The sequence below is a fragment of the Cucumis sativus genome, chromosome 1 (assembly GCF_000004075.3).
Source record: "Cucumis sativus cultivar 9930 chromosome 1, Cucumber_9930_V3, whole genome shotgun sequence".
In the NCBI taxonomy this organism is placed as follows: domain Eukaryota; kingdom Viridiplantae; phylum Streptophyta; class Magnoliopsida; order Cucurbitales; family Cucurbitaceae; genus Cucumis; species Cucumis sativus.
Window position 1 is genome coordinate 32,192,241 of NC_026655.2, and position 10,777 is coordinate 32,203,017.

General features: G+C 31.7%; 1 non-coding gene across 1 annotated transcript; it reads left to right on the forward strand.

The window, feature by feature from the left end:
* Positions 1–5,254: 5,254 nt before the first annotated feature.
* On the forward strand, positions 5,255–5,328 carry TRNAI-UAU. Its single transcript has one exon. It is a non-coding gene; the product is annotated as a tRNA-Ile (tRNA).
* The last annotated feature ends 5,449 nt before the right edge of the window (positions 5,329–10,777 follow it).

Here is a 10,777-nt window from a genome sequence, read left to right on the forward strand (position 1 = left end):
AAAATTAAGTTATATTTTAATAAATTTAAATAAATCAATTACTTTAATGACATCAAATAACTGTCACATAAAGGTAGAATCCGAAAACAACGTTTTTTCCTGCCAAAAACGCGTGTTTTGACATTCTACGACAGTTTTTTCTTCCCTCTCTTTAATTTGGATTGCATTGAACTGTCATAGAAGCTAGTTTTTCTTCTAGTTGTATTTGATTGTTACCTTCTTTTAACATCTTTAGAACACTGAGGTAATTATTAATAAAAGTGCATATGCTTAGAAAAATTGGATGAAATTTATCTGATTTTATGATTCAATTAATGCTCAAATGTCTAATTTTATCATATAGAATCAATATGAAATCGGCATATTTAATGTTTTTATAACAAAGATCCTTAGTTTCCATAAAACAACCCACCTGTCAACCCAACCTAGCCCAACCCGGATTTTTTTGGGTTGGATTGGGTTGCCCTTGTATATTGAATCCAACAGGGTTCCTTTTTGCCAATCCGAATACTTCAGGTTGGTCTATAATTTTTCTATAACCCAGCTCAACCCGACTTATGTACATCCCTACTAATAATAATCTTTCAAATGTGAGCGATATTTCAGAAAAATAATTAAAAAATAGTTTTTAGCCTATTGAGTCAGGTCTAGCTTAACACCATTTGCTGACATGGTTGCCTTCTTACAGTTTCCTTCTTTTCTAACAAACTGAATGCAAATGAATTACTAAAGATATTTGAATACACTTTTCGTTCTAAAACTACAATATTAATAATAGCCAAAACAAGTCCTACTTACTCATGATTTAAGTAGAAAAAATATCTCATACTAAAACATAAATTCTCATGTTTATAACCATAAAAGATGGGATTCATAACAACATGAACCAAAATATTTACAAATATATATATAGTAAAGTTTCATTGTCTATCACTAATAAACAATGACATTTTGTTATATTTGAAAATGGTTTTATCACCCATAATAATTGAATGTATTAATAAAGTATAAAAAAATTCCTCTACTAGTCTAGAGAAATTGCAAACTATTCCACTTATCATGGTTAACATGCTATGATGGAACTTAATAAATACATTAGGTGTAGGGGTTCACCAAAATTTATAGTGTGAGATAATGAAAATTTTCCAATAAAATACGTGGACGTGAGGGTCCAATAAAATTAATGCCGATGTATTAAGAAAAACTATATTATATGGTTTTAATGTCAAAATAATTTAAAACTTTAGTGCAAGAAATAAGGCTACCAATTGTTCAAGATGATTACGCAATGTTTTGGTTGACTTTCATTGAGTAGAGACTTAGCTTTTAAGTCTTTTATTTGAAAGTGCGAAATTATACAAATTGTTGGCCTATATTTTCTTGTGGATCCAAGGAAGCTAAGGTTTTAAATCAAATGAAAGATTAAAATAGTTAAATTTTCTTTCCTTATATATTTTACCAAAGTATATGTTGTTTTAATTTTAAATAAAACGATCATACTCCAAAAATATATTATCTTTGGTCCGTACACACGTAAATAACTACAAAAATGCAAGATTAATAAGTATAATATATAAAATGGAAAAAGGTTACACGTCACACACGTAATATATTTTGTTCACGATCTTCTATCAACATTGTTTGATTTGACTACCCAAATTTAAACTCTTTTTTTCAAGATTATTTGGTACGTAGTTTAGATTTGACCATTGTATAAAATCATTTAAATTTTTTTTTCAAGATTTCGCAAACGATTGCGTTTAGATTTAAGTATTTAGATTTGAGACAATCTTTTTTGGTACCCAAATCTAAACAATTTTTTTTTCAAGATTTCGCAAACGATTGCGTTTAGATTTAAGTATTTAGATTTGAGACAATTTTTTTTCAAGATTATTTGCTACATAATCATTTATATTGGGTACGACCCAAATCTAAATTTTTATATTTGGTACATGATCGTGAATAACTGTTTGGAAAAAATAAAAGAAAAATATGTCTTTTATATTTGGTACACGATCTTGAACCAAATAACAATTTTAAAAAAAAAAAAATTGGAGAAGAGGATGAGAAAAATACGATGAAAAGGAAAAAAATTGCATAAGAAAGAAGAGAAAGAAAGAAAATGGAAAGAAATAGTAAACTTGAAATATTTAAAAAAAATCGTGAAATAGATATAAAGAAAACTTGAAATTTGTTCTTAATCATGACTTAGGAATTATGTGATGAAGTGGTATATTGTGAGAATTTCACATAACTATGATCATGACCTACGATGCATTGCCTAGAATTGAAACATGCAATACAGAGATTTACCATGAGTGAGTGCGTTATGCGCAATGACCTGACTCTGTGACGTATTGCAGTCGTATTATACACAATTGAAATCATTAAGTTCAACTAATAATCAACCAAGTAACAACATGTGTAACTGAAAGCACAAATAATAATCGAGAATTGATGACTCAGTTCAATGCCAAAACATCCACATTTAGGAGTCTCATACCCATGGGAAGCATGCATCTGTAAATGAGATATCATATAGTAACATCCACTATCAAGCATTCCCTTGACCCTTTATAATCCCTTGGCTTCTACTTGCTCAACAATTTATAATCATAATAACAAGATATCACATGTGATGAAGTCACAAAGATTAGAGATGCAGCTGTTGAGTTTCAATTAGCAATTCCCGAAGATCAATAGCCCAGTTCGGTCAACAAGCGTCTGAAGCAAAAGCAACAGTCCTATTATTCATAAAAACCCATAACAAATCGTAAAACCAATCCCAAAAAATCTAGCAAAATCCAAATAACCCATGACCACTAATCTTTAGGTTAGTTAATTAGAATAAATAAAAAAGACTAATCAATTAAATAAATAAATAAAAGAAATGGGAGCAATCGAACATAAAACATCCAAATCATGAAAACTATTGTTGCCAGTGTCTAAGTTACCAACTCCGTTTGATAGTTCGTGTGCTGCCATATGAAGTGTGGTCACTGTTCAAATTTCCTAGTTGAGTAGCCACACACAAGAAAAGGTGAGGGAGAATGAGAAGAATCGTATGAAGTTTGATATTTAGGGTTTTTTAAACTTAAGGGCAATATAGACTTTTCACATGCTTATTTGTCATAAAAATCATTTTTTAAAAACTCATTTTTCACATGATTATTATTTTCAGTAATTTCCCAATATTCTTTAATAAAATTAACTAAATGTATGTTTAAGTATAATTTAAGGAAAAAAAAGAGACAAACATGTGATAAAAGATATGATAAATTATTTCAAATAGCAAAATTTCTAAAAATATCTACAAATATGACAAAACATCACCATCTATCACCATGACAAATTAAATATAGACTACTATATGTGTTTATCATAATCTATCACCAAGATATTTTGCTATATTTGAAAATATATCCCATAAAATTATGTCACACGTTAATATTTGTAAAAATAATTTCTTTTGCTAGATTAAAAAATGAAAATTTTCAAATATAACAAAATGAACCAAAATAATTACAAAATATAGCAAATAATTTTTTTTTTATTAATGATAGCCACTAATAGACTTATATTAGTGTTTATTGATAGAATCTAAAATTTTGCTCTATTTTATAAATATTTTAACCAATTTTACCGATTACAATATATTAAAGATGCAAATACACCGTTCACTAATCATTGTCGTCTATATAATTTAAGTTTTACTCTAACTAATAACTAAATAAGGATATGGTGGATAAGGAAGACTTAACAAATACATAGATAGCTTTCAGAAAAGGGTTTTAAAAAAATAGGACAAAGCAGCAAAATATTACAGCGTATAAAACAATTTTGAAAACGAAAAAAACCAATAGGTCCACGATAAAAAATATACAAAATGTCCTGTGATTAATTGGCATCCATCGTGCGTAATATATTTGAAAAAAGATTGTTTAGATTTGCTTATTCTTCCCTATACAATCATTTAGATTTAGATAGTCAAATCTAAATGATTTTTTTCAAGATTTTTTTGGTGCACAATCGTTTTAGATTTGACACACAATCGTTTAAATTTTGACACAAGATCGTTTAGATTTGATCGTTAAAATTAGAGTAGTCAAATCTCAACGACTTTTTTTCAAGATTTTTTTACACGACCATTTAGATTTGATACACAATTGTTTATATTTGAAGCACGATCATTTACATTTGGGAGTCCAATATCCCAACGATTATTTTTTATGATCTATTATATTTGACACACGATGTTGAACCAAATAATAATTTAAAATGAAATATAAAAGATAATGGAAGAAAGAAAAAGACGATGGAAAGGAAAAGAAAAAAATTACATAAGAGAAAAAAACGATGGAAAGTAAACGAAGAATTGCGGCAAATGTAAATATTTTAAAAAAAATTATAGAAGATGAGAAAAAGACGATGGAAAGAAAAAATATCGTAGAAGAGAAAAAGAAAAAAGATAGCATAAGAGAAAAGAAGAAAAACGATGATAAGAAATGGCAAACCTGAATTTTTTTAAAAAAAATGGTAAACTCTGTGGGTTTTTCCAAGGGCCACTTGCAAAAATAGCAAAAAAAACTTTATGATCATATGACCGATATCACTACATTTTCTAAGTTGCAAAAATAACAAGTTTAAAATCGGATAATCCTATGATAGTCCTCTAATAGCCTTCAGCTAGTTGTTTGATAGCCGTCTAATAATCGTCCGATATCATTAATTACTTGTCATATTTGACATATTTGCAATATGAAAAAAGAGGTATTATAGGCTCTTTTTTTCTAATTTTTTTTGTCACCCGATGCAATTTTCCTTTTTTCATTTTGTGATACAGATCGTATATATTTTGCCCGTTTGTTCTATTTATGAAACTAAGAAAAACTTTGATGAAGATACTATTTTTTTCAGCCATAATCAGTAAATTAATGTATCCACATCCTACTCAAATTAGTTTCTGAATCCCAGCTTTACATAGTTCATAGGACACACTATCAAAATATGTAGTGAGCCAAAATGACAAAGAGACTTTCCTTTCTATTATATATATATATATATATATAATTGTTAAACTTCTAAAATGAATTTCACTCGATAATAAATATTGGTTAAGCTTAAAAGAAAAAAGAATATAGTGATTAAAGGACAAAAACCATAATAAATAAGATCGTAGGTTACGAAATGAAAGAAAACAAGTTTTTCATTTACTTAAAACAATTATGAAAATATGATATTACATAACATCCAAGGTCCCGTAGCTCAGTTGGTTAGAGCGTTGGTCTTATGAGCCGGAGGTCGCGGGTTCGAGCCCCGCCGGGACCATAATAGTATAAATTTATTTTTCAATTTCTGCTTAATATCTTAACAAAATAAATTGTCATTTTTTTTCTTCCTCTTATGCAATTTTTTTTCTTTCCATTGCCTTTTCCCCTTCTTCTTCTATATCTAAATATTTTTCTTCTGTCATTTTTCTTTTATTTTTTTCAAACTTTTATTTGCTTGCTTAAGATTGTGTACCAAATATAAAAGATTGTAAAAAAAATCGTTGGGACATTGAAAATTTAAACGATCGTGTACTAAAAGATTTTGAAAAAATCGTTTAGAATTGACTATTCAAATCTAAATAATTGTGGAGTAATAAAAAGCTAAATCTAAATGATCGCTTACCAAATATATTACGAGTGCTGGGTGTAATTAATCACGAGTTAATTTTGGTATTTTCCATTGTGGACTTGTGGCTTTTAACATTTTCGAAAATGTTCTATATAGTGTACGTATTTTGTCGCTTTGTTATGTCTTTGAATACATAGATAATGACCTCATATCTTTAAATACATTCTTTAATACAATGTATATTTATACATTTTCAATCCATCACATCTTTATTGTTCATCGACCCTTATGTTATTTGTTGATTAAAATCTATGATAGATTCTTGATATGTAGACAAGCTTATAATTCTTATCGCGTTAGCTTAGCTATTTTCATCGTTTGGCTAGTGTATATCACCAACTACCTCAGAAGGCAAGGTAGCAAGAATATGGGTAACTCGCGCAAAGAGGAGTTTGAAAACAAACTCCACCTTGGTGAGATAACTTCCATTATTTGTCCTGAAAGGAGAACAAGTGTGGGTACTAGGTGCCGAGTGGTTGTCACCCTTAAATGAGAAGCTCTATAATTCTTGTAACTTAACCCTTCTAGATATACCTTGCTTAACAAGGCTTGGTCATTTGGATCCTGAGAGGTGAGAAACTGTGGTGTTTAAAGACACCGAGAGATGCTCGCCTTAATTATAAGCTAGTTAACTAAGTTATATCGCATCAAGGCTTTCGTATGACATAATCGCCTAGTAATGCATGAATTTTCCCTCACCCTCTTCTTTAATACAAGTTAGGTGGCGCTTGCATTTCATTCTCGCAACTACCTTCATTATTCCACCTTTACAGATTTTCTAGTGTAGATAAGTAGATATAGTATAAACTTACACTTTTTCATATTGTATACTTTATTCTTTTATACCACCTAATTTAATAGTAGACCCTAGAACTAAGATTTGATATCAATTTCCTGTGTACGACCCTAGATCATTCAGGAAAACCTATTATTTTGCTTACATTTAGGCAATCAATAGAAAAACTTGTACTCAACGAAGACTTAGCAATTATATGATGAAGAGATACATAGCGAGCATTTTGCATGCAATGATCTTCATCAATGACTCATCATGTACAATTAAATACCAACATAAGAAACATCTCAATCAAGTTTTTGCCGTTGTTGAGTTGATTTATTACAAGCACAAGTCACCACACTTATTCTCCTTTCGGGACACAAATGATGGAGGTTTCATTGCCAGGATGGAGTTTGTCCAAACTCTCTCATGCGTACGTTAGCTATGTCCTTGCTACTTGCTTTCTCGAGTAGTTGGCGACAAATACTGGCCAAGCAATGGAGTATAGCTCAACTAACGTGATAACCCTACTAAGCTAGACTTCTTATCAAGAACTTATTACAAGACTAAGCTATTGATAACACTTTGACAAATGAACAGTGAAGAAATGGTGGATTGAAAAGGGATAAATATTCAATTTATTCAAGAATGTAGACTTTCAGCCACTGTACGATATGAATGTCACACCTTGCACCCCGAACACTTGCTTGCTCACCCCGAGACGTAGCATGATGTTAGCCGAAGTCGTTCACCTACAGAACAACCTCAACTAACACATGTCATGGAAATGTGAAATAATCAACAATGAAAGTCTTTTAACTTGAAGTACTTTAAAGCGTGGTGTGGTCCATTTGAAATCTTTTATAAAAATTATCATGTAAAATGAACAAAACATGAAGGTATGAATATGTGAATAATCACATTATTAATTTAAAACAAAACAATGCCCTTGCACAATGGAAACTAAGTTGGGCTGGCAGTAGTATGTTCAATGCGCGGAGATCCACAATTTGTACCTAGAAAATGAGATAACATTTTGAAAGAGTTAGTTGAAAAACTTAGTGAGCAACGATTTTATAAAACAGATTTTTATCAACATTTTAGTATAAAACCGGAGCTTGATGACATTTATTCGTAAATAGACACAACATGAAACTTGAAACATTTTCATAGCTTTTTGAAGATAGTCCTCTATAGCCACGTGCAATATTTACCCTTTCGTCTGAAGACGGGATAGTCGATGAACATTGGTCTCGAAAATTCCTCCTAATCATCATTGTCTTCAAAAATTGATATTTTATCTTTAATTACTTCCTTGAACATTAAAATATTCAAAGTTTCTTTAAAAATTCCAAAAATATCAAGACAACCAAAACAACTCAAAAACAGCCTGTTGACATGGTGTAGGGGCTAGTTGCACGCATGACTTTGGGTCAGCCGCATGCTAACCTCATTAAGGTGGGGCGCTCACTGCGTGCTATTCTCGCAAGGGGTGCCACACACGTGCTTGCCACCTACCTAGTGCTCCTCACATGCATGACACGTGCATTGGCGCTCTCTACACACATGCGTCATGCTAACCTCGTATGGTAGGGTCATGCTTTTAGCCTGAGCGCACGCCTTGCTTCTTGACTGTGTCATGTACGGGTAACCTGACCCAAAATAGTCTCTATGACCCAAAACACATGCCCATCTCACCCATACATGCATGAGTCACAACCACTACTTAGACACTGTTTAACTTTCAAAATCAGGACCCATCTTTGAAAAATCATAACTTACAATCCATAACTCTTTTGACTCAACTTCCTTCTACAAAGTTTCTTTAAAATGAATTAACTATGTTACCTCATAATTACATATAATCAAATTCAAAATGATGAGTCCTATAGCCCACTTGGAATGCACCTTGCTCAGATTCACCCGAGAAATGACATTCTCGCCTTCTCTTGATTAAAACACAAACTTTCTTGAATCCAAAATGTACAGCAGCCATCACTCATAAAATTTATGAAATTTTAAGACTAATTTGAGTAATTTTTCATGAGTGAGTTGTGAGAAATTCAATACTGAAGTTGGCCTGTTTATAGAGTTTCTTGCATGCGATTAAGATTAAGATGACACTTAATCCTTGATTATACTCACCTCTTAAACTCTTGTTAACACCCTCAGCAGCTCCTTCACATCCTCCTTGACCACAAAATGCATGATGACATGGTCAATTCACTTGGATTTACTTTAAAGCGCTTGCCTTAATCTTGCCACATACATGTCCAAAAAACATAGTTAACCTCCATGACCACCTCGCATATCCTTGGCCGACCAACACAAAATGCCTAACCTCTATGATCCTTCTTTCTTGCTAACCTTAAATGCCGAAACCCCCCTTACTAACCTCTATGTCTTCTCACTCAATGACACCCACTTCAAGGTTCTTCTTGCCTAGCCACAAGCTAACAAAAACCTTTAAATACATGATTAAAACCATTTCGCCAAGTCATCCCAAAACGCTTAGACACCTCTCCAAAATGCCAAATGACCTCTTTTAGAGGTTCTTTCCTTTCTTGGGCCGCCCAAACAACCTTCAAATGCCTAATGACTTAACTTTTTACACTTAGTCAAAATTTTCAATTTTTCTATTTTCCTTAAACCTCAACTTAAATTGCAAGTCTTTTATTATTTTTTCTAAAAAATTAATTTTCTTTTGTTCTTGACTAATCTTAGCAAGTTCCAAAGGATTGAGAAATTTTTGGGTTTCACAATAAATATTATACATTACAACGAAATAGAAAAATGAAAAGTAAAGAAGTGAAAGATATTACAAGCTAGTTGTGGGAAGAAGGTGATGAAGTCTTTCTCTGATTATCTTCAAGCTCTCAATTGCAATTGACTGGAGAAGATAAAGAATTTTATAGACGGTGGAAAGGCTAGTCCTTTCTGTTGGCTCCAATGGAGCTCTTGATAACTTGTAGAAATACAAGTTATTATAGGCTTTTAGGCATAATAATAAGACCAAAATGCATAGTAAAAGTGTCAAAACGTGTAGCTTATGTTGTAAAATTCATAAATATTTCTAAATACACTTTACATAAGCATCCATGTCTATTTTATCGTGTTTTTAGTGTCTTAACATAGGTTTATGAACAAAAGAAGAAGCCATTAAATAGAAGAGGAACTCGCAAGAAGACTAGGTGAGAAAACCATATTAGAACGTAATAAGAGGTTCGCTAGAAGACAAAAGTGGTAGTTGAAGTTGATGTGACTTAATGACAAAGGCTACTTTTGGCACTGACACGGTACAAAAAATAGTTTTTCGTTCAAAAGTTGTGTATCAAAAGCCTCCTTCTACACCATTTAGAATGACTAGCCTGAATAAGTCAAACCCTAGAGAAAGGTGGAATGGATTAGCCTTTCCACCATCTGTAAAGCTCTTCTTCTTCGGTTAGACTTTAAGTGAGAGCTTAGAGTTAGAATAAAGAAGAGTCCATGTTCCACTTTCCCCCTAACTTGTAATCTTTTCCATTCTCCTTTCTTTCCATTTTTGTACTTTTGTGTAATATATGTTGTTCATATTAAACAATGGCTGAAAGTCTACATTCTTTAATATATATTACATGTTTACACCTTTTAAATCCATCACAACTTTTACTTTTCATCTATCAATGTGTTATTCATGGTTTAGGTTTGTGATAAGTTCTTGATAAGCAGATTAGCTTATAATTCTTATGGCGTTGGCTGAACTATTTTCATCACTTAGCCAATGTATATTGCCAACTACTTGAGAGGGCAAGTAGCAAGGATATGGCTGACACACGCAAGGAGGAGTTTGGAGATAAACTCCACCTTGACAAGATAACTTCCATAATTTATGTACTGAAAGGAGAACAAGTGTGGATGCTAGGAACCGAAAGGTTGCCACCCTTAAATGTGAAGCTCTATAAGTCTTGTAAGTAAACACTTCTAGATATACCCTGTTTAAATAAGCTTAGTCATTTGGATCCTAGGAAGAGAGCTACTGTGACATTTAAAGGCTTTGATATGAGCTCTTCTTAATCACGAGCTAGTTAAGTAAGCTATATCGTATAGCTTAATCACCTAATAATGCAAAAACCTTCCTTTACCCCTTTCTTATATACAAGTTAGTTCATGCCTTCACTTCATCCAATCCAAACCACATTTACAAATTCTCTAGTGTAAATAAGTAGAAATAATTCAAGTTTATACTTTATTAAGAGTATACCCTAGAACTAAACTTTGATATCAATTTCTTGTGTTCGACTTTGGATTACTTAGAAAAACCTACGATTTTGCTTATACTTG